Source organism: Lissotriton helveticus, chromosome 1_1, assembly GCF_964261635.1.
Source record: "Lissotriton helveticus chromosome 1_1, aLisHel1.1, whole genome shotgun sequence".
NCBI lineage: Eukaryota > Metazoa > Chordata > Amphibia > Caudata > Salamandridae > Lissotriton > Lissotriton helveticus.
This window is the reverse complement of record NC_136057.1, coordinates 1,390,672,003-1,390,699,463: the sequence shown is the minus strand read 5'-3', so window position 1 is coordinate 1,390,699,463 and position 27,461 is coordinate 1,390,672,003. Positions and strand designations below refer to the sequence as shown.

The 27,461-nt window shown below is 45.4% G+C and overlaps 1 protein-coding gene across 5 annotated transcripts in view; it reads left to right on the top strand.

The window, feature by feature from the left end:
• Nucleotides 1–27,461, top strand: part of EIF3L (eukaryotic translation initiation factor 3 subunit L) — a 115,934-nt gene that overhangs the window by 76,328 nt on the left and 12,145 nt on the right. The gene's annotated exons all lie outside the window — the stretch shown is intronic.

Below are 27,461 nucleotides of genomic sequence, written 5' to 3'. Positions count from 1 at the left end.
TGCACTTTTAATCATGCTGTGTGATTGGAAAGACAAAACAGTAAAAATATTTGTATCTGTTTTGTTCTGAAATAATACTGCTACGTTTAGGGTCGCAGAAATCTGTGTTCCAGTCAATACCTGGGCCATTATATGTATTTTGTATTTTGTCATACGTCTCTTCATTATTTTAAATATTTCTGATGTCACTGAGAAGCATGTACTCTTGTCTATTAGAAAAGCTTTGTGGGGAAGTGGGAATGAGGACTCTTGGGAGGCGGTTCATTAGAAGTGAACTGATAACGTCGAATGGGAAGAAATAAGTTTTGTATGCCATGCCTCAAATTCACTCTAGTTGTTTTTTTACACACAATTGTTGACAACTAAAGCCTGGTGAAATTTGTACCGAGAAGTAACATGCCAAGTTTTGCAACTCGGAAGAAATATCCAACATATGCTAATATCAGACACATTTGCTGTCATATTAGATTTTGTTTTTTTTTAGATCTTCCTTAAGGTATTTGTGATTTTAAATACCTTATTTGGATGAAGGACTTCCTGTATGATTAAGACATACATTAAGGTTCTCCTTTAAAATATAGCACAATGTTTGGGTTCAAATAGCACAGGTTGCCTCCTAATTTTTTTGCACTAATTTAAAGATTGACCTAAAAAAATGGGAAACAAATGAGATTTGTGTCTGGTTTGCATGCATTAGTCCATTTTCCATTTGAAATTACTAGCATTACTGTAAAAAATGAAAATACGTGTGTGCATTTCATTAATTTCTGGTAGTCACAGCTATTTGCGTCTCATTATTACCGTGTTCCAACCTCTCTAAATTCAGTAATATCAACTTAATATTCACCAAGTGAGGGAAACAACTCCATGGCAGAAATTGTAAAACATACCTAGGTCCCAGATTTACTAAGAGTTCATGCAACGCAGAGCAGCAAGCAAAGTTGCTGTGCTGCATTGCATGAACTGAAAAGTGCACAACTGCATCACATCTTCAAAGAAATAGCAAAGATCTGCTCACTCCCTGTACTAGGGCATTTTGGATTGCCTAGCACCAATGCAAGCACCCTTGCACCATAACGCAAGGTTACCTGGGTTATGGTCAAGATCATTTTTGTGCCGAAAAACGGTTCCTCCCTCCACAAAAACTATCCTTAGAGGTTTTGTTTTTGTACGAGTGCTGCAGAATGCAGCACACATCCAAAGAGGAAATAACAAGGAAAAATTAAGATATTTGTCCTTGTTACGTCAGCCTCAGGCAGGTGCACAATTTTGAGGCAAACCCATGCTAAACAGGCTTTTTGAGCATCACCATGGTGGATTACATCATCCATATATGACTGTTAGTGAATCTGGCACGGGGCAATTTTATACAGTTTGCACAATGCGCATGGCAGATTTTCACGGAGGTATGCAATGTAATGTGAAACTTTGGGCCAATTTGTTTCCTTTAATGTATGATGTATTTGTATTTCAGAAAAACAATTTAAAGGAAAAAAACTTTTAGCCCCTACTAGCTGATCACAAATGAGAGCAAATTTTATACAATATAATAAGCATACCTCCTTCATTTCGACTACTCTGTCAACACACTTAACATTCAAAGCGTGATGACCCTTATGATAAAGGCTGCAGAACGTTACATATCTCTGCTAACACCCAATATCAATTAGGTTTAATAAATGACACTTTATTTAAAGTCTTTAATAAATATGTTTACAAATGGGGGCATGGTCAAGGAGGCCAGGATGGCGGTCAGCTCTTAGGTGCGCTCCAAATGCCTGGCCATCATCCTTCCACATCCTGCCTGCCAGCACAATCCTGACTTGTGGATCAGGGTACCATGGGGCTGCTGGTGTAGTGGGACCCCTGAAGATTCCCTCCATGGTTCCTGGTGGACCGCTGAGGATGCGTCCAGAAGAGTGGTGCATGGGACTGTTAGCCTCAAGATGGTGGCCAGAAAGAGGTGGGGTGGCAGCCAGCCAGGGAGTACTTCGGACCTACTCAGTGGCGTCACTGGGGTTGGTGTCACCCGGTGCGGGTAACTCATGGTGTCACCCCCTCACGACTTACCGCATGGACCACCTCTGTCGGAAATGTACGGCGCTAGGTACTGTCTTACTCCCTCTAGCTCCCTCTCTCAGTCTAGCTCCCTCTAGCTCCCTCTCTCTGTCTTACTCCCCCTATCTCCCTCTGTCTCCCTCTCTCTCTGTCTTACTCCCTCAAGCTCCCTCTGTCTTACTCCCTCTAGCTCCCTCTCCCTCTGTCTTACTCCCTCTAGCTCCCTCTGTCTCCCTCTCTCTCTGTCTTACTCTCTAGCTCCCTCTCTCTCTGTCTTACTCCCTCTAGCTCCCTCTCTCTGTCTAGCTCCCTCTCTCTTGCTCCCTCTAGCTCCCTCTGTCTCCCTCTCTCTCTGTCTTACTCCCTCTAGCTCCCTCTCTCTCTCTGTCTTACTCCCTCTAGCTCCCTCTCTCTCTGTCTTCCTCCCTCTAGCTCCCCCTCTCTCTCTTACTCCCTCTAGCTCCCTCTCTCTCTGTCTTTCTCCCTCTAGCTCCCTCTCTCTCTATCTTACTCCCTCTAGCTCCCTCTCTCTGTCTAGCTCCCTCTCTCTGTCTTGCTCCCTCTAGCTCCCTCTGTCTCCCTCTCTCTCTGTCTTACTCCCTCTCTCTGTCTAGCTCCCTCTCTCTGTCTAGCTCCCTCTCTCTGTCTTACTCCCTCTAGCTCCCTCTCTCTGTCTAGCTCCCTCTAGCTCCCTCTCTCTGTCTTACTCCCTCTAGCTCCCTCTGTCTTCCTCTCTCTGTGTCTTAGTCCCTCTAGCTCCCTCTCTCTCTGTCTTAGTCCCTCTAGCTCCCTCTCTCTCTGTCTTACTCCCTCGAGCTCCCTCTCTCTTTGTCTTGCTCCCTCTAGCTCCCTCTCTCTCTTATTCCCTCTAGCTCCCTCTCTCTATCTTACTCCCTCTAGCTCCCTATGTCTAGCTCCCTCTCTCTGTCTTTCTTCCTCTAGCTCCCTCTGTCTCCCTCTCTCTGTCTTACTCCCTCTAGCTCCCTCTCTCTCTGTCTTTCTCACTCTAGCTCTCTCTCCCTCTGGCTTACTCCCTCTAGCTCCCTCTCTCTCTATCTTACTCCCTTTATCTCCCTCTCTCTCTGTCTTACTCTCTCTAGCTCCCTCTCTCTCTTTGTTACTCCCTCTTGCTCCCTCTCTCTCCGGCTTACTCCCTCTAGCTCCCTCTCTCTATCTTACTCCCTCTAGCTCCCTCTCTCTGTCTTACTTGTCTTACTACTAGTGACAGTCAGCAGTCTCTCACCGTTCCAAATTTGAAGGGGAGAGAAGATAGTGCCGGAGTCGTACTCGCCTCGGACCGGTGTCGTTCTTTTTAAGTTTATTCTCACGACGCACAGTACGCACTCTCCCTGGCGCTGGCGGGCGCGTGACCGCCGTGACGCGTCAGAGGCTAAGAGCAGGCGCAGCAGGTGCAGTTGCGCACTGCGCACAGAGCGCGGGGGCTGTCCCAGGGCCGTCACGTCATTGGTAGAAGGGATAAGATTGACGGCCCTGGGACCCAAACTGCTGGGCAAGTGTCATTGAAACCAAACTGCAAGTCAACAATGCCATTGTCTGCCTGCCTGCCTGGTATATGCATAAATGGGTTTGGTTTGGCTTCGGTTTCGTTTCGAGTCGCAGAACAACAATGCAAACCCAAACCCTTGACTAAAGCAGGACGCAGGTAGACTCGTCAGTGTAGATTGGTGTCACCCCCCAGATGGTGTGACACCCGGTGCGGTCCGCACCCCCCGCGCCCCCCTAGTGACGCCACTGGACCTACTCTGTCCTGCTGCCTGGGAGATACCCTCTGGTGATCTTTGGTTGTTGGGGGATCGCAATCCCCTTTGCCTGCTCCACCTCCCTGTCTCCAACAGCGTAGGTCTGATGCCAAAACTGACGTACCAGGGACGCGGATTTCGGAGTCCTAAGTGGGTCTTGCAAGAGGCCTCGTGGCACGAACTGAGGTAGGGGGAAGCTATTGAGGCCTGTGTGGGAACTTTTCCGTTCCCATCCTCCCCCCGGCAGCATTGTGTGCCTCCCCGTAGGCTGTGTGGGCTGCTGGACTGCCTTGCTGCTATTCAGGGGCCGCTTCACTTCGGGCCTCTTTGGTGCTTGCGGCCCATGCTATTACGTGGTGCCTGTGCTGGCCTGCTGGTTGTATTTTGGCGGGGGTAAGGAGGGGTCCAGAGCAAGGCCAGACTTGAGGGGTGCCCGGGCCCCCCGTGCTGGATTTCTTGCCCTGGTGAAGCTGCAGGAGCAGTGATGGCAGTGGTCACTGGGTGCGGCGGTAGCGTCTGGGGTGGGGTCAGGGACGCATTGGTGGAGGCTCAGCTACCTCCCTCTGTTCAAGGGTTTCCCCATCCAACCTCTCCTTATGCATTTCTCTTGTGGATAGTGAGTATACTCACTTTTGAGATACTCTTGGGCAGCCAACTGCCGATTGCTCATGCTGCCTAGTGGCAAACGGGTCGGCTTCCAAAGGGACCTTGTTGAATGTCCGACTGATCTGTCTGGGGGGGCCCCTGGGTGACCCATGTGAGAAGCTGGGGCTTGAAATGAGACATTTGCTTTGCTGTTGCCTTGACTTGAGGGGACTGTCCAGACCTCTGGTGTTCTCTTCGCCCTCTGGTGGTGCCTCTCTCTCTTTGGACCTGACAATGAGCAGGGAGAAGCCTCCTCCCCCAGGGTTGCTCAGACTATAAAAGAGCAATACAGCACATCGATGCCAGAGACTAGAGGTGCCGCTGGGGACTCTTCCACTACATCCACAGCATCAAGACCTGTCGACCTATCAGCTATTCATGCATCAATTCAGGCCTCTAGAGAGGCTGTGGAGGCTAAAGTGGAGGGTATTTATATTAATCTTTCCGTTCTGTGCCAGGACCTTTGTAGGGTGGCTGAAAGGGCCACAGAAGCTGAAATGTGGATTTTGACAACCGAGGATGATGTGGGTACCCTCAAATGCCAAGTCTCTGCTGCAGTCTTCTTTTGCGGTCCTTACTGATAAGGCTGGGGATGATGAAAACCTTTTGAGTCTGAATAACTTGTGGCTAATTGGGCTGCTGGAGGAGGGGAGGGATCCAAATTGGACGATCTTCTGGAGGACTGGTTTTGTTCTTGGATAATTTTCGGTTCACCTGGACTTCCATTGAGGTCCTGCAGGGCTCAGTGGTCCAGATATTACTAACATTTACCCCCTTCATAACTAAGCCTGGGCGAAATTTAAATTACACTGTGTTCATTCTGTAATTTCAGGAATTTTGGGTCATGCTTATTGCATGGAATTCCCGAATTTAAGCCATTATGTCACTTTATGTTCCCATCGCGGTAATAATTTAATGCAAATGATGTAAATCACTCCAAAAAATGTCCACGAATGCACAGGAACAGAAGAACACAAATGACTACTGTTCACGATGCTTTATTTAACACGTCCCTGTGCACATATTAAAAAAATATATATAACTTTCCTTCATAGGAAAGTCCTGCTTTGTAAGCTGCCTATACATGGTGTGCATGGTACTTACCTGCATGGTAAACACGGCCTTGTAAACAGGCTATGTGATAATAGATGTGTTGTAAGGGTGACATACCCAAGAGGGCAGTCGGCACATTCCCACTATCACAGAAGGCCTTCCCTGCCCCTCATTTTTTAAAACTTTGTGAGCTCTTTGCATAGCAACACTGGCGAAGTTTAAAAAATACATTATCAAAATTATGAGGTCTTGAACTTTGAATAACCCTACTCAAGAGTTACACTGCACCTCTAGCCGAAAATACACCAAGCACTGACATCCCATAAGTGAGACATTGGGATGGATTGATCGCAACTCTGCAATAATACTTATAATACCATTGAGTGCCCTTGTGATGCTTCGTTCTACTGACGTACAACACTGCACGCTCCATTCTAAGGGATGCCAGTGATAGCTCAGTTGAAAACATTTCAGAGACCAGCATAGTTACATGTTAAATCCCAATAAAATAGCTGATGGGATACCTAAGAGACAGTGCAGAGGAATATTGTGTCTTCAGTTCCACTTGCACTTGCTATTTGTATAACACCTGTTCCTTGTATTAAGGAGACTTACACTATTCATGTCCAATTGATTGCTTCCCCATATTTTAGTGGAATCTGTTAAAATGCATTTGAATACACTACACCAATTCAATCATTAGTTTTTCTTTTATCCCCAAATCTCTTGATTTTTAGTACTGCATTTCAATCAAACTGGGTAGATTAAGCACTCACTCCTGCAGGTTGCAAGTTTAGTTTCTCAATTCAGTCTTTCAGTCATCAAGCGATAATAAAATAAACGGCCAACTAAAATAATACAAATCACATACACAAAAGCTCTAATAAGTGCTTTTGACAAAAGTATGGATCTGTGTTTTAAAAAAAAGAAATTAATGGTTGTTTCCACAAACCATGGAAGAGTGATGCATTGGCTTATTGGTCTTACATTTTGTTTAATGGATTTAAGAGCAATGTCATTTACCTCATCAATTAGCACACACTCTGAACACCTGAATATGGTACTCAAAGAGTAAACCATAGTCAAAGAGTAAATGGTGAGCACAAGGAACCTTGTCCAGACAGCTATATGAATCTATCCTAGTGCAAGGCCCCTCCTGTGAATACCAGGGCATTGGCTGTGGGAGTTGAAACGCCCTTTGAGGCCACATTAAAGGTGAATGCTGTAGAATGCAATAGCAGCACTTGCCAAGCACTGAGGAAGCGTAGCTAAAAAGGCATCCACTGTTCTCGCATTCTCCAGGTAATGTTTACTTTCAATGTGGAAAAAAAGAAACAGCACCTGGATACATTTTTTTTAGAGTTTTATATAGCGCGAACTAGACCCGAACCGAATCGGGTATCAGAGCGCTTTACATAGCACCAGTTATGTTACATGAGGACACACATTCATTAAAAGCTTCCTTTCAAATGTCCAATTCCTTGGGACACCAAGGACTTGAGGAAGCGGGCATTCAACAATTAAAGGATTATGGTCTGATAAGATTCTTGGAGGGGCTGAAATAGAAGAAACCTCAACTAACTGATCCGACATAAGAAAATAATCCAGCCGGACCATTTTGTTATGGGGCAGAGTAATATATGAAGCCATCTTGATTTTTGTTATGGTAGGACCAGAGGTCAATCAAGCAATGCTCTTGAATCAAGGCTTGAAGTGCACTAAAAGCCCTGGGCTTCTTACCCCCATAACTTAGATCGCATGATATGTTAAAGTTCGCAGGCAAATTAATATTCATGTCCCCACAAAAACAAATAGGATGAGGGTATGGTGCCAACTCTACATTCAAGTGATGAAAAACGTCAGGGTCATCTATAATTTGAGCCATACACCGTACATACTGTTAGGGGTCTACCGTTAATTATCAGCTCTGTAATAACCCACCTCCCGGAATTATCTTGGCAGGTTTTCTTGCACGCACCAATCCCCCGTCTCAATAAAATAGCAACCCCTCTGATCTTAGATGTCTGACGGGAACACCCGACTAAATCAAACCCTGGAATTCTGAGATAGTCCCGATCATTCTAAGGGACATGCGTTTCTTGCAGACAGAGTAGGTCAATACGCAGAGCCGGGACAATTTTCGAAAGCAAGGCCCTTTTTTGCCGTCATTCAGCCCACATATATTCCAAGAGGCTAAGCAAATCTTACCCTGTGCCATCTACTTCCCATAGAGAACCAAACCCACCTGGTACATACAAAATAAGTTTAAACCATCCTTCTAGCCATAAGCATACCATAGTAATACAAAAACCAACAGAAGTGCCACGGTTGTAGTATACATTCAAGCAATGTTTTTAATTTTAGACCCAGCCCCCCCCACCTCCCTCCCCACTCCCCCGTCCCCAAACCACCCTCCCAGATCCCACCCACCTGAAGCACCTCCTAGCCCACCACCCCTTACATAGGGCAACAGGACCTAGGTCCTTGTGATGGAGGAGCTGATTTGAACACAAAATCCCCCGATATCCTCACCAAACTGTTAATAGCAATAAGAGGTACGGTCCTGGGAAGAGTAGATGAGGAAAAATAAAAAGAACCAAGAGAAAGAAAATAAAAAATTCATACTCCTCTCCACTCAAGAACAGCACCCCATGGCCATTACATATTTAGGATCCTGAGAAAAAGGACAGAACAAGAAAAGAACATTACCCCCTAAAGTGAGTTCAAAAAGTCTTTAGCCTGGATTTCAGAGACAAAGAATCTGGTCTGGCCCTGATACATAATTTTCAATTTGAACGGGAAAAGCAAGAAAGCTTGAGCTCCTTTAGACTAAAACGGTGCTATTAGCTGGCGGAGCTGCCACCTCCGCTCAACAGTAGCCGGTCAAAGGTCAGGTCTAATGTAGAACACACAACCCTTGCCCCTCCACTCCCTATCGGGCTTGGCCAGGTCATAAATCTTCTCCCTCGCCCAAAAAATATTTAAGCATAGGAGAATAGCATGAGGCTTGTCCTCTGTTTGGCCTGTCCGTTTCTTTTGCTTAAAAGTAAAACGGTGAGCCCGATGAATTTCAGTTTGACAGTCCCATTGATTGACCTCGGGGAATGCTTCAATGAACAGTTCGACCACAAACTGCCTAATGTCCGACGCTTCAATACCTTCCGGAACTCCCAAGGCTCTTAGGTTATTCCTCCGAGCTCTGTTTTCAAGGTCCGTAAGCTTCCATACAATGTCTTCCCTTTTGCTCTTAATGAGTTCTGTAATTCCTTTCTGGTGGCCATGTCATCTTCAAGAGTAGAAATCCTCTCTTCCGACTCCCCAATTCTAGAGGCAATATCTGAACATGTCTTCGCTACTCTGCGGATGGAATTTTGCACCCTGCGACATGCATCCTGAGTGTGAGCACTTTCTTTCCAGGTCTCTTCACGGTGGGCCACGATGGTCTGATAGATTACCGCCAGTGTCATCTCGCCAGGATGTGCATGGGAAAGATTGGCTCCATTCTCGTTCCCTACCTCAGTGGTATCACCCTCCATACCAGGCTGTGTAGAAAAAGAATAATCCCAGGCTAATAATCCTATATCAGGACAAGATGCTGTGGCCCACTGTTCTCTGGCTGCTTTACGAACTGTACGAGGCCCCGAGCTTGTGAGCTCAGTGTTTCGCTGGTTCGCCAATCCCCCAGCTCGCTGTCATTGTCCGTCCAATCCTTGTCCCCCCGAAATCTATCTCAGATGAGCTTGTATGGTCGAATAGAGAATAGAATTTATCACCACCTTCTGGGTCCCCAATTGAGCTTGAACCTGCTGTCTGCAAAGTTGATTAAGTTATCTCGACTGACATAGTTTTATTTGGCTGTAGCAATAATGGCTGGGCATTTCCCTAGCTCAGCGGGGTTTACTGTAGTTCCTGTAATCAGAGCTGAAACTACAGCTCCCAGAGTTCCACTGGATTGTGAAACATGGACTGCATTTTCAATGGAAACTCCAAGTTTAGCATTAATGTCCTTTCCTCCTACAAACGGCATCAAGCATTATTTGCAGATACCCCCTTGCTACCAGCAGAAACTAGTGAACCCCGGGGAGGGGGAGAAAGGCCAGCACCCGTTTTATCTAAAACGGACGTTGCTAAGAGCTTTGGAGATACAGTTGCAATTGGAGTTAGAGTAGCAGACTGACCTTTTTTTAGCCTTGATAGACGGCTGCAGTGTTTTGTTCTTGTCTGCCGATGTTTTAAACATAGTTGGAACTGTGTGCTTGGATTTCGCTGTAACTAGAATCAGCATCTCCACAGGGGCTTTCCGGTAGTTCATTGTTTCCTCGCAGGTGCATGCTCCCGATATCGGTGCCGTCAAAGAGCGTTCCTCCGCAGTGATTGCCTTTGAGGAGCTGCTCCCCCGAGCAAGCGAGGCGCGTCCAGTGATGCCGGGAGCCGTAGCAGAGTTCTTCCCCTTAGGCGGCATATCCTCGTGCATGGAGACAAGAGATTGCAGCACAAAGACGCCGCTACCGGAGCAAATCCTTTCCGAACGTGGAGGTAAAGTTACAGGATTCTAAAAGCTGAATCCCGCTATATTTTAAGCCTCAGGGTCCATGACAAAAGCAGAATGGCGAGTCAACCGGGAGAGAATGTTACTAGGCAGCTCTTCCGGACGAAAGTCCGGCCGCCATCTTGCCCCCCCCACACTAGAGTACCTGTGTAAAATGTAATCCTGACCGCTGATCGAAATGTAATTCAACCGGGCCAAAGACGTTTTCAAATGCAATCACAGAAAACATCGACGGATGCTGTCTCTGAAAGGGTTTCGGCACTGTCAAAGGCTATAAATAGCATTTGCTTTGGAAGGGTCCTATGGACATATGGGTACGTGGGTTTAATGATTGAACTAGTGTTCCATACTGTGGTGGCAAAAGACACAATTTGTTCTAAGACTAATTTTGTTGTAAAGAGAGGATCTGAAAGAACTGCACTGAGAAATGGCGTGCTCAAGTCTCTCCTACTACAGCATGCATGAGCTGATGCTTGCAAGAGATATTGTTAGGTCTCACCTAAGACAGAGCACATGTGCTGTAGCTTGCGGGAAATACTGTATACAAGGGGCTAGGAACTCGCCTATTGCTTACCATTTGTGGGCTTCATTGTCACCCTTATTTGATGCTTCCTAACTAGTCAACACCTGCCAGCTTTACTTTCTCGTCTTTCATGTACAGCATCGACCAAGTACTGACTGCTTCATCTTGATCACTGTCCTTCCGCTGCTCATGCTCTGATTGAGATACAATTTTCTTCTTCCCCTGTTGTCCTTGCCATGTTGTTTCTTCCCCTCGCAGCCCCCTCCCGGGTTGGTTCTATGCCCTTCCACCTCCACCAGTGGTGGTACCTGGTGCTGGGCGGAGAAGCGCCGCCCTTCCAATTTTACCAGCCATGTGCATGGTAATTGCAAAAAGCAATCACCATCCACACTTCGTTTACAACGCACTAACGTAGTGCCTTGGACCGTGGACCGCTTGCCCGATGTGAAACTCGCACACGTGTGTCAGGCAGAGAGGTTTTTTTTTTTAGACACCTCCGCTGGTGTACATGTGCCTATAAAATAGTTTTTAGTTCTGATATTTTTAAGCAGCCCTTTGGGCGGACATTGAGCCAGCCCTGTCCAACATACAAAGGGGTCCTCAAAGGCTGCCCACTAATGAAGTGAGGCAGCCTCATGTTTTTAAACAGCCCTGGGCATTTACAGAATCAGTTTGGGTTGCATGTAAGAGGCGGAGCGAGGGCATGCCAGTCTGTGAGACCTCCTTTTCACAGTAAGAGATTTTACTGGTGACTCTGTGACATCAGGTGACATGCTTCATGCTCTAAACAGATACACTGCACAGGCTTCTGCGCCTTGTCTATCTGTTTACAGCATTCCAGCCAGAGAGCTTAATTTCCGCTCTGTGGTGCAGTGGAATGGACTTAATAGACTGATGCACCTCCATGCAGCACCAACATAAACAAAGCCAACAGGAGGACAAACAAAAACTACCTCTTACTAGGTAAGAACGGGACTGAAGGTAACATCAAGAAAGCACTGCAGATAATTTTCGCATCATCCCCCCAAAAAAATATTTAGTGTTCATATTGGGTGCCTTTGTCTGAGCACTCGTTGGAATTTGTACAGATTGTTTTATTAAGATAAAATATTCCTGAGTTATTTTCGCTGGCTGTACTCAGTTTAGCAAATGTCGCAGATATATACATCATGTGTGCTGTAAAGTCATCAAGATTGTATTTTATACATGCCATTTGCTCTTATCCAATGAAAAAAGCCTCTTGTTTCATGAATAAAACATGCTGATGTGTATTTCTGTCTCTGGCGCAAACCTCTGTGCCCCGAAGGTAGCACTGAAGGACTATCTGAAAAGAAATTACCGGGTCAGGGGTTGAAAATGAAACTAAGCGTCAACTCAAATATTCAGTACATGAACACACACGGTTTCATAGTGGAGTATTATTTTTCGAGGTATAAATAATAATTCCTTGCCGTGGTTTTTAGGCTACCTAGGGACAGAAGCAGCTCTAGTCTAGAACAAGTCTCATTCAACCGGTGTTCCCTTCAAATGCAGTGACTCTGTGCTATTAAAGCTAAATCGAACTGAATTACTACATGTGAAGGGTACAGACTAATGAACTGACAGTTCAAATAAAAATAAAATCGGAATTGTATATTTTGTTTTAAAAAGAAATTTAGTTACATGGACATGAAATTAAATGTCAAGTGCCTGCTGAACTTGTACTGAGTAGGTCTGTGCCATTGAGGGATACTGACCCTACCTGACCTCATTGACAGATAAATGTACTGTATTACACCTTCTCCTAGGCTTAGGGGTGGAAACTCCCTTTCCTGTGATTGCATACCCGAGCAAAGCGAAAAGCGGGATTCTCTCTCCATTCTCTGAAACAGTCCCTTCCCCCCTCCTGTTGATGTGCGAGGTGAGGGCTTGCATTGTCATTCCAATGAATGCGAAAGAGGTGCGAATAAGCGTGCTTTCAGGCAGCGCCGAAAGACAAAGGGCCTGACCTTGACACCCCCAGCTCCAGCCGAGTAGCTTTGGCCCCTGGCACCAGTAGCTGAACATTTGAATGAAATGCATTCACTTCTCAAACTCTTACATATTCCCACAGCGCACAAGCTTAAAAGCACTGTATATTTTGCAGTGAAAAATAAAAACCTTTCAAAGCTGCAACCGTTTAACAATTACTTTTTATCCTTATTTATATTTTTAGCAACTAAGCTCAAAGAAAATCATCAGTGGCATTCAGACATGGAATTCCAGAATAATGTTACACATATGTACAATGGCTGTAGTCATTGCAGTTATATTTAAGAGTTACAATCCTGCCCCTCAAGCGTGTGATTACACAAATACATGTATATACAAATATTGACTGCATGCTAATGTTTGTGTGCCTTTTAAAAGCAGGTTCTTTACATTCTAATGGTCTTCCTTTTCTTATAATTCTTGTAACATTTCCTTCCCTATATAAGGTCACCTAATGAGCAGCATTTCTTTTAGTTAAACCTTTTTCAGTGGAATGGTCTTTCAACATCTAATGGTGAATTTCTCCAAAGTCAATAACATATAATTGCACATTATTAGGCAGTATCCCTGCATGTTAACAAAATGGTGCATAGCAGCAAATCCAATCATTACCATTTAGTAAAGAGCAGTTGTTGCTTGTGAAACTTTTGTTTTTTTAGTCCTATGTTTTCACTGCAAAACTATTTTCATGCTCAAGTATTGAATTAACATTTGTAAAGTTAGATTTCACCTTGCGTAATTTCACAGATAATGTGCATAATCACGCAAAAGTAAATGATGGGAATCTCACACACTGTATCACTTTACATGTAAAAGGTTTTCTGCCTTACAAGGCCTTCTCTGATTCACCCTGCTGTCCCGCTGGCTAGGCTAGTGCTGTGTTGCTACCTATATGATTTATTTCTAACTATATTAATAATTTGAGTGCCTATCTCTCACAGCTCCTGCTCCACTCATGGGCACTGTGTCCCAAGACAAGAGCACCTCTCTGGGTATTCAACATGACCAGGACTTCTAGTTGGTTTGTTGGCCTGCCTTTCCATATTCCTTTACTCTGGTTGGTCAATACTGTCCATCTGTCCCGCCTTTGTGTAACGGGTTCCCCCCCAGTGGAGATCACCAATTGTATTTTTTGGTTGGCCATCTGATGCCTCTTCTGCTCGCACCTCCTCCCTCCCGTCATTGCGGACATCCTTCCTGTGGCATTGCCTACTGCTCTGCACAACACTTCATTGACTTTTGTGGCTATGGCTGCACGCCACGCTTAAGCTTTAAACATCTAAGGTGTGGTGTGCCGCCATTGCTACAAAAGTCAATAAATAGAAAAACAAAGGAAAGCAGATGCCACATTTCTTTTACATTGGTAAAGCAATAGCTCAACATTTAACTAATGCGGGACCTATTGCTTGCAAATAATTGCGCACCATTAGTATAGCTGGTAAGGGTATTCTATCATTGGAAGAATATCGTTTTCTACAAAACAAGCACCCAAGAAACCCAAAATTTTACCACCTACCTAAAATCTACAAGAATGCCACTAGCCCACCAGGACGCCCCATAGTCTCCTCTATAGGAGGCCTAACAAAAAATGTATCAAGATATATAGAGCATTTTCTGTTCCCTTTTGTAATGCAACTGTCTTTGTATACACTAGACACCAAGTAATTTCTGATGCAAATACAAGGAATCGAATGGGAACAATACTTTATAATGATAACTCTTGATGTGCCGAGCCTGTGTACAAATATTTGACACACCGATGGGCTGGAGGCAGTAAGATTCTTTTTAAGGGGACGACCCTTGAGGTTCCTGGAGCATAACAACATGGTGGAAGAATTTATCTCCTTCTCTTTGAATTATTATTATTATTAATAATATTTATAAAGCGCGAACTATGGCCCTAGGGCGTCTCGGCGCAATAACATTTGTATTTTCCAGGAGCAACGGTACAGGCAGATACAAGGCATGGTGATGGGCACCTGCTTCGCCCTCAGTTACGCGAACCTGTTAATTGGCTGGTCGAAGAAGCAGGTGGCCTAGGTCAACACCATGGATGAGTGGGTGGATATGATTGTTTGCTGGAGGAGGTACATTCACGTCCTCTGCATAATTAGGAGAGGGTCAATGGAGTCCGCAAAGCATTATTTCGCTTACTTAAATGAGAACGACCTTAATCTGAAATTCACAGGTGAACTCAATACCACACAAGTAAATGTTTTGGGATCTGACTGTTTTTGTGAGAACAAACTGCACACAGCCTTATAGTTGGTGCCCTAAGAAAGTCCTTGGTTAATCCCGGACGAAACACATGTTGGCATAATCTCTGGCTATCTGTTCTGTTGCCGAAGATAACAAAAATTGCCTTGTTCTCGATACTGAATAAAGTATCAAGAAGAAAATATACTGAGAAGACCACTGCGTGGAGTGATTGTATCTGGAAATGAAGTGACTGTAGCTCGGGAAATTATTGTTGTGTTTTGTTCTAAAAATGTGGAATTTGTCTATACTAATAACAACTAGGGGTGGTTGTTGTCCAATTGTCCTTTGAGCTTGGTCATCTTTATACTAATTTGTCTCACATTACAGGTTCACTTAACCCTCCACAGTGTATACCCCACTACCCTTTTCTATATGTGATATATATACATAGATGTATACAAAAGGCACAAACTCCAATGGGTACATTGCCATGAAAGTTCTTTATTACTCACAAGCCTCTGTTCTGACGCGTTTTGGTCAACAAGTGACCTTGATCACATACGGAAACGCAGTCCGCCATATATTTTATACATTGCACACCACCCCAGTGTCACATGATCAACAACATAAAAGAAACACTATAGCCTTGGCTATTCAGTGTTTTAGTCTGTTCTCTAATTTTTTGCTCTCTATGCAGTAACATCATTTTTTAAAATCTCCTAAAGACAGCGATTATTATTATTATTATTATTATTATTTAAGTTTCAATAACCTTTATTGTTCATAAACATGGTACATCAGTGTAATATAATCGTCCAATACATTGCCAAATTCCAAACACATGTTCAACACCTTCCCGTGTTTACAAGTATATATTATGTATAACAGAATCCAGAATAAAACTCCCACCCTCCCGCCCCTCAATAAATTGCACATTGCAGTGAAGGTAAACCGAAACATTGAATGACATTCCAAATAGCGTGACAGGCATCCCAGTATTTGTCACAAGTACATTACAATATGAATGAAGTTGTGGTAGAGCACGGTGGAAACACAATACACCTCCAGTAGGCCCATATCTTGCAGTCCTGTCCCGTCCGTCTCAATACATGGAGCGATACACCCATTGTTTGCGATCTCAGGGGAGCATCCCCGGGAGGGTGTTTAGCTACAGAAGTACAGTACCTCTGAGTCAGACCGTTAGGTGTGGGTTCCTATCGCTGACATGTCCCTCCCTCTCCGCCCCTTCTTCCTCATTTGCCTCCAGTCTGAGAAGATAGGAAGTGAATGGGCCCCAAATATCCTTTGGTCGTGATCTAATTGGCAGCAGTTCCTCATAAGAGTGTAGCTGCTCCTGCCAAGTGGTCATAGTCAATATCCAGGACTTGAATTTGGGGGCCCTCCCTCATCCCCACCTACACGCCACCTACCGCTTAGTCAGTAATAGATTCATTGCTAAAAACTTTCTGTGTACAGTTGCAATGCTTTGCGTCAATCCTAGTAGCGCTATAAGTAGGCATGGCGCTATCTCAGTCTCCAACATATCCGACAGTCCAGCAAAAATCAATGTCCAGTAGTCTGCTACCTTGGATCAGGTCCATGCCAGATGTAAAAATGCTCTGTATGTATAGGTCTCCCCAAGTGTGGGATGCAAGCCCAGTTAACATTCTGGGGCATATCTCTTCACATGTTACTTGCAACCGGGAATCATTCAGTAAGGACATCCTAGGTGAGTACAGGAATGGGCTTCCCATGACACGCGCAATCCGTCGCCACATCCCTACCGTGCAGTCGACTGTGGACGGATCTCGTTCCCTCTCCTTTACGTGTGTAAATAGATAACCATTCTGGGGCGTCTGGGTCATATAGCCGTCTTCTACTGCCAGATGGGCCATGAAAGGCGGGTGGTGGAACCAGTATGTAGCAAAGTGAGCTTGCGCACAGTCAAAATAGCGTTCAAAATTGGGGACTTCATATCCACCCTGGTGGTATGGTAGCATTAGTGTGCCAAGATTGAGCCGCGCCTGCTTCCCTCCCCATACAAGCCGCGTGAGTTGGGTTCTGAGTGTGCGAAAGAAAAACCTTCCTGGGTTATACGGGATATTGATGAAGAGGTATAATAATTTGGGTAATATCACCATCTTGATGAGAGAAATGCGGCCCGCCATTGATAGTGGCAGATGTATCCATTTGGTAATATTGTCAGAGATTTTATCAATAGCCGTCCCATAGTTAATCCTCATCAGGGCCTCTTTCTGCCTTGTAAACCGTATGCCTAGATATTTCAGTTCATCACCCTCCCAGACGAGAGGGTAATCTAGCTGGTGCGGTTGCGTTTTATCCAAGGCACCCACCGGATACACTCGCAGCTAGGTCTTTTATGCTGGAGGGGGCGGGAAGAGGACCAGCTGCGGCCGATCAGCGCCGCTGGGAAGGCTGGTCCTCGCAGTCCCGCCTCTGTCCGTGCGTTGTGTAGGCAGTATCGGAAAAGGCCACTGGGTCCCAGGCAGGACGTGGGCAGCAAAGTTCCTGGGCCGGCGAGCGGCTACCGCGAAGCGGGGGCCGCGAGATGTGGTGAAGTGGGCGGAAAAGCAAAGCAGGGAAGCAAGATCTGTGGCAACAGCAGCCCTCCTTCTGACTCCAAGACACCCCAAAAACCTATAACCACCCTAAATCCTAAGACAAACCTCACAACCCAAAAATACATTACCACCCTAAACCCTAAAAAAATCCATATCATTGAGAAACCCATACCCAACATAAAGCAGAAAATGTCCCTTGCCCCAAAAACCCACACCCACTCTAAACCTTAATGTTTCTTGCCACCCAAAAACCCATACCCACCCTAAATCCTACAAAGACCCTTGCCACCCAAAAGCCCATCTGCACCCTAAAACCTAAAAAAACCTTTACCACCCAAAAACCCATCCCCACCCTAAACCCTACAAATTCATGTGCCGCCCAAAAAGCCATAACTACCCTAAACCCTAAAAAAACCCTTACCACCAAAAACCTATACCCACCCTAAACCCCCGTAATCCCCTTGCCATGCAAAAACACATACCCACCCCAAACCTCAACCAAAAACCCATGATCACCCTAAACCCTAAAAATTCATTATCACTAAAAAACCCATACCCACCCTAAAACATTAAAAGTCCTCTACCACGCAAAAACCCATACCCACCCTCAACCCTAAAAATTCCCATGCCACCCAAAAACCCTTACCCACCTTTAACCCTAAAAAGCCTATATCACCAAAAACTATACTCACTATAAACCCTAAAAAATACCTTACCACCAAAAACCCATACCCACCCTAAACCCTAAATGTTCCATAGCCACCCAAAACCAATAACCACCCTAAACCCTAAGACAAACCTCCCAACCCAAAAACCCATAACCACCCTAAATCCTAAAAAATCCTTATCATTGAAAAACCCTTACCCAACCTAAACCATAAAATTTCCCTTGATCCCTTAAAACCTACACCCACTCTAAACCGAAATATTGTCTTGCCACCCAAAAACCCATACCGGCCCTAAATACTCAAAATTCCCTCACCACCCAAAACCTATACCCACCCTAAACCCCAGAAATTCCCTTTCCACCCAAAAACACATTCCCACCCGAAACCTCACAACCACAAAATCCATGATCACCCTAAACCGTAAAAATTCATTATCATCAAAAAAACCATACCAACCCTAAAACATTAAAGATTCCTACCACACAAAAACCCATGTCCACCCTAAACCCTAAAAATTCCCATTCCGCCCTTACCCACCTTTAACGCTAAATAGCCCATATCACTAAAAACTATACTCACCATAAACCCTAAAAAATACCTTACCATCAAAAACCCATACCCACCCTAAACCATAGAAGTTACATTGTCACCCAAAAACCTATAACAACCCTAAACCCTAAAACAAACCTCACAACCCCAAAACCCATAACCACCATAAACCCTAAAAATTCTGTATCATTGAAAATCCTCACAACCCAAAAACCCTATACTCACCCTAAACCCTAAAAAATACCTTACCACCGAAAAACCCATACCTGCCATAAACCCTAAAAAGTCCCTTGCCACCCACAAACCCATATGCACCCTAAAACTTAAAAATGCCCATATCACCTGAAAACCCATACCCAACCTAAAACATAAAAAATCCCTTACAACCCAAAAACCCATCCTCACCCTAAACCCTACAAATTCCAGTGCCGCCCAAAAAGCAATAACCACTCTAAGACTTAAAAAAGCCCTTATCACCTAAAAACCTATACTTACCCTAAACACTAAAAAATACCTCACCACCAAAAGCCCATACCCAACCTAATCCCCATAGATTCCATTGCCACCCAGTAACATATACACACCCTAAACCTCACAACCAAAAACCCATAACCACCCTAAACCCTACAAATTCCTTATCACCGAAAAACCCATACCCACCCTAAACTATAACATTTTTCTTGCCCCCTAAAAGCCCACACCAACCCTAAACCTTAAAAATTCTCTTGTCACCCAATAACGCATACACACTGTTTTTTTCACATCTCATGGTGTTCTTCTCTATCGTTAATGACATATAATTGTACATTAGTAGGCAGTATCTCTGCCTTTAAAAAAAAAATTGGATGGATACTTCTCATAGCACCAACTCCCATCATTACCATTTGGCATAATATTGAGACCCGGTTGAAATTTAAATAATGCTGCTTGAGTCATGTAATTTCTAGAAGTACATGCTACACTTGTTTTAAAAATTCCATAAAAAAATCAAATACAATCTTAATCCAGAACTCTATTCCTGTAGTGAAGAAACAGCACTCCACCTCATCAAAGGCCATTACTCCAGAAGTTTTAAAGCTAGAGCTCAATCAGCTACACTTTATGGATCTGAGCTATGGGAAGGAGAAAATCTTCAGCCACTCATCATTGGGTAAAACAAAATCATGAGAATGCTTACACGTTTGCCCAAAAATAGCCAGATGATCTCTCTTACACATGATATTGGGATAAAAAGAATAGGATATCTTGCTGTATGGAAGCCATTGGCCTATTGGATCATAATTTGGACAACCGAGGAATTAGAGACTTACAGGCAGACCTTGAGGGAGCTACTGCATTTGGAGGTATTTGTCACTCTTCCCTGGTTGGCCCACGTCTGTAAATGGCTCACCAACTTAAAAAAAGGTTTGAGCTGCTACAGGGCAACCCCGAGCTTGCTGACCCCGATTCGAAGAAAGAGATCAAAACTATATACTGGGAATTCATAACGCACAAAGTCCCTTTAAATCCTGAGTTGGGGAGACTGACTACTCAATTTTTGTCTTTTAAACTGACCCGAGCATTGAGCCCTTTTTAGATGAGATTGAACCACAACTGGCAAAGTCTCTCTATGGCACGGGTACTCATTCTTGTGCGGCCCGCGGACCTTGCAGACATGTACCTGTGTTATATTTTTTTTGGGTAAAGTGTCTGCAAACACCGCCGGTTGTTGATTTATGGGGGCCGGGTGATTTCAGGCATAGAGTGGAGATGCAGGGGCGCTAAGAAGAGGTCAAATACAACAAGGCCTCATTAACAATTAAATGGTCTTTTAAAGACCTGTGAAGTACTCCAGTGACTGGCGCCAAGGGGGCTTTGATCTGACTGCTGGGGGGGGGGGGAGGAGGAGGAGGAGGAGGAGGAAATGGAGGGGGGCCGTGACAACTGTGACCCCCAGGCCAAGTGGTGGGACACAAACACTACAAAGCAGCACATTCTGAAAGACAACAAGCTGGCTTTTACATTAGGGGGGGGGCGTCTCTGGGCTGGTGACATGTAGACACAGTATGTGTGCACTGCCCGAGAGACAAACAGGGGAAGAGACAGACATGGGCAGAGACAGACATGGGCAGAGACAGACATGGGCAGAGACAGACATGAGCAGAGATAGACATGGGCAGAGATAGACGTGGGCAGAAATAGGTGTGGGCAGAGACAGGCATGGGCAGAGACAGGCATGGGCAGAGGCAGGCATGGGCAGAGGCAGGGGCAGAGGCAGGGGCAGATAGAGGCAGGGGCAGATAGAGGCAGGGGCAGAGTGGCAGAGACAGATAGAGGCAGAGACAGATAGGGGCAGACAAACAGAGGTAGGGCAGACAAACAGAGGTAGGGACAGACAAACAGAGGTAGGGGCAGAAAAACAGAGGTTGGGGCAGACAAACAGAGGTAGGGGCAGAGACAGATAGGGGCAGAGACAGATAGGGGCAGAGGCAGATAGGGGCAGAGGCAGATAGGGGCAGAGGCAGATAGGGGCAGAGGCAGATAGGGGCAGAGGCAGATAGGGGCAGAGGCAGATAGGGGCAGAGGCAGATAGGGGCAGAGACAGATAGGGGCAGAGACAGATAGGGGCAGAGACAGGGACAGACTGACAAGGGCCGAGACAGACAGGGGCCGAGACAGACAGGGGCCGAGACAGACAGGGGCCGAGACAGACAGGGGCCGAGACAGACAGGGGCCGAGACAGACAGGGGCCGAGACAGACAGGGGCCGAGACAGACAGGGGCCGAGACAGACAGGGGCCGAGACAGACAGGGGCCGAGACAGACAGGGGCCGAGACAGACAGGGGCCGAGACAGACAGGGGCCGAGACAGACAGGGGCCGAGACAGACAGGGGCCGAGACAGACAGGGGCCGAGATAGATAGGGGCCGAGACAGATAGGGGCAGAGGCAGATAGGGGCAGAGGCAGATAGGGGCAGAGATAGATAGGGGCAGAGGCAGATAGGGGCAGAGACAGGGACAGACTGACAGAGGCAGATACAGATAGGGGCAGAGACAGATAGGGGCAGAGACAGATAGGGGCAGAGACAGATAGGGGCAGAGACAGATAGGGGCAGAGAAAGATAGGGGCAGAGACAGATAGAGGCAGGGGCAGATAGAGGCAGGGGCAGATAGAGGCAGGGACAGACTGACAGAGGCAGAGACAGATAGGGGCAGAGACAGATAGGGGCAGAGACAGGGGCAGAGAACGATAGGGTCAGACTGACAGGGGCAGATACACAGAGACAGGGACAGAAACACAGAGACAGGGACAGAAACACAGAGACAGGGACAGAGAGACAGAGACAGAGACAGGGCCAGAGAGGGAGAGAGGGAGATAGATGGAGGGGGACAGGGCCAGACAGAGACAGGGCCAGACAGAGACAGGGCCAGACAGAGACAGGGCCAGACAGAGACAGGGCCAGACAGAGACAGGGCCAGACAGAGACAGGGCCAGACAGAGACAGGGCCAGACAGAGACAGGGCCAGACAGAGACAGGGCCAGACAGAGACCGGGCCAGACAGAGACAGGGAGGGAGACAGGGCCAGACAGAGAGGGAGGGAGCCAGAGACAGGGAGACAGACAGAGGGAGACAGACAGACAGAGTGAGAGAGAGGGAGGGAGACAGACAGACAGAGGGAGAGAGAGGGAGGGAGGGAGACAGACAGAGGGAGAGAGAGGGAGGGAGACAGACAGACAAAGGGAGAAAGAGGGAGGGAGACAGACAGAGTGAGTGAGTGAGTGAGTGAATGCCAGGTCTGGTGGCTCAGTAGACGAAGGCGTCTGTTGCAGGGGCCTGTGTTCAACCTCATGGTCAGTCTTTTTTTGCTGCTCTTGCCCCGCCCCCACCAGTGCGGCCCTCGGCCACAAGCCACACTGTAAATTTGGCCCCCGAGAGAAAGTTTGTGAGTACCCATGCTCTATAGGAAATTCAGGTATGAGATATTACAAGTCCACGCTTTTACAGCTAAATGGGCAAAACCTCAACTGATGGCTAGTGATCCCAAATGCTCATTGTCTACATTAGGTGCTAATGAGGATATTGCGCATGTTCTATTCTTTTGCGCAGTATGCTACCCCCAGAGGTAAGTGGATTAAGTCCCTGTGCAGAAGTTTGAACATCAGGAGCTACTTAGAGTCGCTTGGAATTTTAACCCCTCCCATGCTCATAACGAGTTCAGCTCCTCATAACTGCCGCGGCCCGCCCATGCGCGGCTAATTCCCCGCCTGTGCGGGCGTTCTGTTGGAGTGGGTGGAGTCATGACGAGTCCAGCTCGTCATGAGCACAGCTCCACTGTGCAGCATGACGAGCTGGACTCGTCATGAGTACTGCAGTGCCGCGCGCGGCCCCCCCCCCCCCCCCCCCTCGCCGCGGTGGAATTAACCCCACGTGGATGGGGTTAAAATCTGACAGTGACCAACTTATTGTATTTGGCGTTAGTACATTTTTGTTAGCTGTCAGTCGTATAAGATATAGGAATGGGCTAAATGGATTTTTAGAATTGTCTATGTATTTATAACTTTTTAATGGTTTTAGACTGAATCATCAAACAATTCCAGCAGTAGTGGAGCCCAAATTGGTCCGCTCGCGCTAATTGAATAGTTATCTTTGCACTGTATTGGCAAGAACTCTAATTAAATCATGTGCAATAAGGTTCAGGACTAAAAGGAGAAAATGTAATCAGTATATATGTCTTGCATTTTAGACCCTTATAAATAAGACGTTTTTATGTTTATATTTAGATGAATGTAAATTACAATATGTACAAAGATTTGTTGATTCTTTGAAACAAATAGAGATTTTTGATTTGATATAAAAAATCCAGTGCCACCTCACATAACTATGTGGCATTTGTGGAAAAAGTTTATCACAAATGCATGGGACTCATACAAATGTCCATACCATGAGAGCCTTTTCCTTATGCCATTTATGTTTTTACGTGCAATGTTTTTACTGCAAAATTGCAAAACTCATTTTGTGCTCAAATATAGCACTGAATAATGTAGTTTGCATTTGTGTAATTTTATATTTCGCATAATTTTCCTGAACATTTGCATAATTAAACAAAAACAAACTAAGCAAATTGTGTACAAGCTATCATTTTACACACTTGACAGGACCTCTGCCTTGCAGCCGTTGCCAAGAGGATTACTAGGCTTTCTCTGGGTATCCCTATAGTGTATTTGCACACATCACTCCACCTAACTAGACATATGCTGCCTATTTATTTTAGTTCTAACTATATTATAATTTGTGTGCCGATCTCTTATGGATCCTGCTCCGTTCATACACACTATGCCCCAAGACAAGAAAAGAACACCTCTCTGGTCACTCACCCATGAAATCAAAACACTTCACACATAGAATGATAATAAATACATCCTCTGCCAGCCCCACACTCCCTCATGGTTTAGCATGCTACCTGTCCAAAAATGTGCTTCGGCACCCCACATCAATCACTGTACAATAGAATACAGTAGCACCGCCCTAATATTCCTATGTCAAGATCAGGCTTTTGTTGGCTCTTCACCCTGCCCAGTGCCACTGTATCTGCTGCACTAATCATAGCAGCTTCCTTATGCCTCACGCTTGGACTTGGACTAGACTGCAGGAAGATTTTCACCTCCTTCATCTATGGTACCACTGTGGCGTCGAGTAGGTTAGAAGAGAGTGTTATAGAGTGGCCCGTCATACAATGGAGTGTCCTAGAGTGGGTTGTTGTAGAGTGGAGTAGCATGCAGTGGAGTAGAGTGTTATAGAGTGGAGTGGCATACAGTGGAATGGGGTAGAGTGGTGTGGCATAGCGTGGAGTGGTGAACAGTGGAGCGATGTAGAGTGGCTTGTAACATAGAGGTTTAGATGGAGTGGCGTAGAGTGTCATGCAGTAGCGAAGAGTTGAGTGGACTGCCGTACATTAGAGTGGAGTGTTGCGCCATAGAGTAGCCTGTCGTACAGTGTAGTTGCCTAGAGTACACCGGAGGAGAGTGTCATACAATGGACTGTTGTAGAGTGCTGTAGACTGAAGTGTCGTACAGTGTGGTAGTGATGACTAGAGTGGAATGGCGTAGAGTGGAATAGTGTATAGTGCACAGTGAGGTGGCATAGAGAGGAGTGACATAGAGTGGATTGGATTGAGTGGAGGGGTGTGTTGTAGAGTAGAGAGAAGTGGAGTAGAGTGGATTGGTGTGTCAGAGTAGAGTGGAGCTGCGTAGAGTAGAGTGGTATGCCATATAGTAGAGTAGAGTGGCGTGCTATAGAGTGGCATGGCATACGGTGTAGGGGCATAAAGTGAAATGGCATAGAGTGGAGTGGTGTAGAGTAGTGTTGAGTAGAGTGCAGGAGAGTGTCATACAGTGGACTGTCAGAGTGGAGTAACAAAGTGTGATACTGTAGAGTGGAGTGTTGTATAGAGTGGTAGTGTGCTGTAGAGTAGAGAGGTTACAGTGGAGTAGAGTGTCGTACATTGTGGTAGAGTAAAGTGGCATCGAATGTCATCGAGTGGAGTGGCATAAGTGGTGTAGAGTGGAGTAATGAAGTACAATGAAGAAGAGTGCAGTAGTGTCTCATTGAGTACAGTGAAGTAAAGAGGAGTGGAGTGGCCTAGCTGGAGTTGTATAAAGTGTTGCAGAGTGGAGTAAAGTTTTGTATAGTGGCATAGAGTGGAGTAGAGTGTCGTTGAGTGGCATAATGTGGAATAGAGTGTAGCAGTGGAGTAGAGTGTTGTAGTGGAGTAGAGTGTTGTATAGTGGACAAGTGTAGAATGTCATAGTGTAGAGAACCGTGTTGAAGAGTGGAGTGATGTGTTGCAGAGTATAATTGGGTGGTGTAGCGTTTTGGAACCTAAAACCTGCATTTGAGCTAGTCCCACAAACAAAACTCTGGTCAGTTTTGGAGAGAATGGGGGTCCCTTGTAACATATCAACATTAATCTGCCTACTCAATGACAGTTATGCCCAGGTGCGGAGGGCTAGTTAGGGTTAAGTGGCAGAATGTATCACCATGAATAAAGGATACAGGGATACATGCTTACTCCATTATTTTTCTTTTATTCATATGATCTAGGGGCATATGTATCAACATCCGTGTTTACGATTCTCAAATAGCGTTTTTTTAGAAATCGCTATTTGAGAATTGCAAAACGGGATGTATTAAAAAAACTAACATTTTTTGTGATTTCTTAGTATTGCTTAATTGCGATTTGCAAATTGCGAAATCGCAATTAAGGAATACTTTCCCATTCATTTCTATGGGCCAGGAGGCCCATGGAAATGAATGGGAAGTCATTCTCCATTTGCGATTCGCAATTTGAGAATCGCAAATTGAGAATAATTTCAAGGGTGCATGGGTGTCATAAGGACACCCTGATGCACCCCTGAAACGAACATGTGTGCGCATATATCGCACATACATGCCCTAACGGCATGTATGTGCCACATGGCACCTTCACAAATGCCAAAAAATGCTTTTGTGAAAGAAATCGCAAATTAACACCAACTTGAAGTTGATGGTAATTTCTTCTTAAGAAATCGCAAAACTTGAGTGCTTCTTGCATAGCATTTAAGGAATCACATTTTGCAATTCCTTAAATGCTTACGCAAAGTTAAGGAATCGCAAACTTTGCGATTCCTTAAATTTGCGATGCTATTATCCTAATGCATACCGTTTTCTGAATTTTGATTCGCAAACACTGCTTTTTTGCAATTTGCAGCATTTGCGAATCAAAATTTGGTTGATACATACGCCCCCTAGTTGCATAGTTCATGCTAATGCATCTCAATACATGCAGATAGCAAAGTCTCTGTTATTGTTTGCGAAAGATACACTGCTTGCCTCAAAAACCCTCAGAGGGTTCCAACTTTTAATTGAATACTTTTTGCTGATGTGCATAGAGAGTAGATTTGGGACAAACTCCTCCAAAACAGATTATATAACAATCAATCTGCAAAAATCATACCGGGAGAATATCCATGAGTGGAGTAAATCTTAAAAGGGTAAAAACAGACTTTGAGTATTTGGGACAAAGATAATGGCACAATTGTCTTTCAACAAAGCATTAATCTGAACCTGCCTCTGTTTTAACTTCCTTGGCCTAACATTACACAACTCTCCCACCTAATTTTCAATGATTCAGCCTGAATATGTATTTCTTAAAATGTCTATGATCACACACATTCTCTTTGGCAACCGTGGTAATACTATAGTCCCACACCATCTCTGTGGGGACCTGGACATGTCTATAATCACACACTACCTCTGTGGGGACCTGGGCATGTGTATAATCACACACTATCTCTGTGGGGACCTGGGCATGTGTATAATCACACACTATCTCTGTGGGGACCTGGGCATGTGTATAGTCACACACTATCTCTGTGGGGACCTCAACATCTCTATAATCACACACTACCTCTGTGGGGACCTGGGCATGTGTATAATCACACACTATCTCTGTGGGGACCTGGGCATCCCTATAATCACACACTATCTCTGTGGGGACCTGGGCATGTGTATAATCACACACTATCTCTGTGGGGACCTGGGCATGTGTATAATCACGCACTATTTCTGTGGGGTCCTGGGCATGTCTATAATCACACACAATCTTTGTGGGGACCTGGGCATGTCTATAATCACACACATTCTCTTTGGCGACCGTGTTAATACGATAGTCACACACCATCTCTGTGGGGACCTGGGCATGTGTATAATCACGCACTATTTCTGTGGGGTCCTGGGCATGTCTATAATCGCACACAATCTTTGTGGGGACCTGGGCATGTAAACATAAAAAACAGACTACCAAAATTACGTGTCATCTGGAGCTATGAGAACAGACTCACATTACT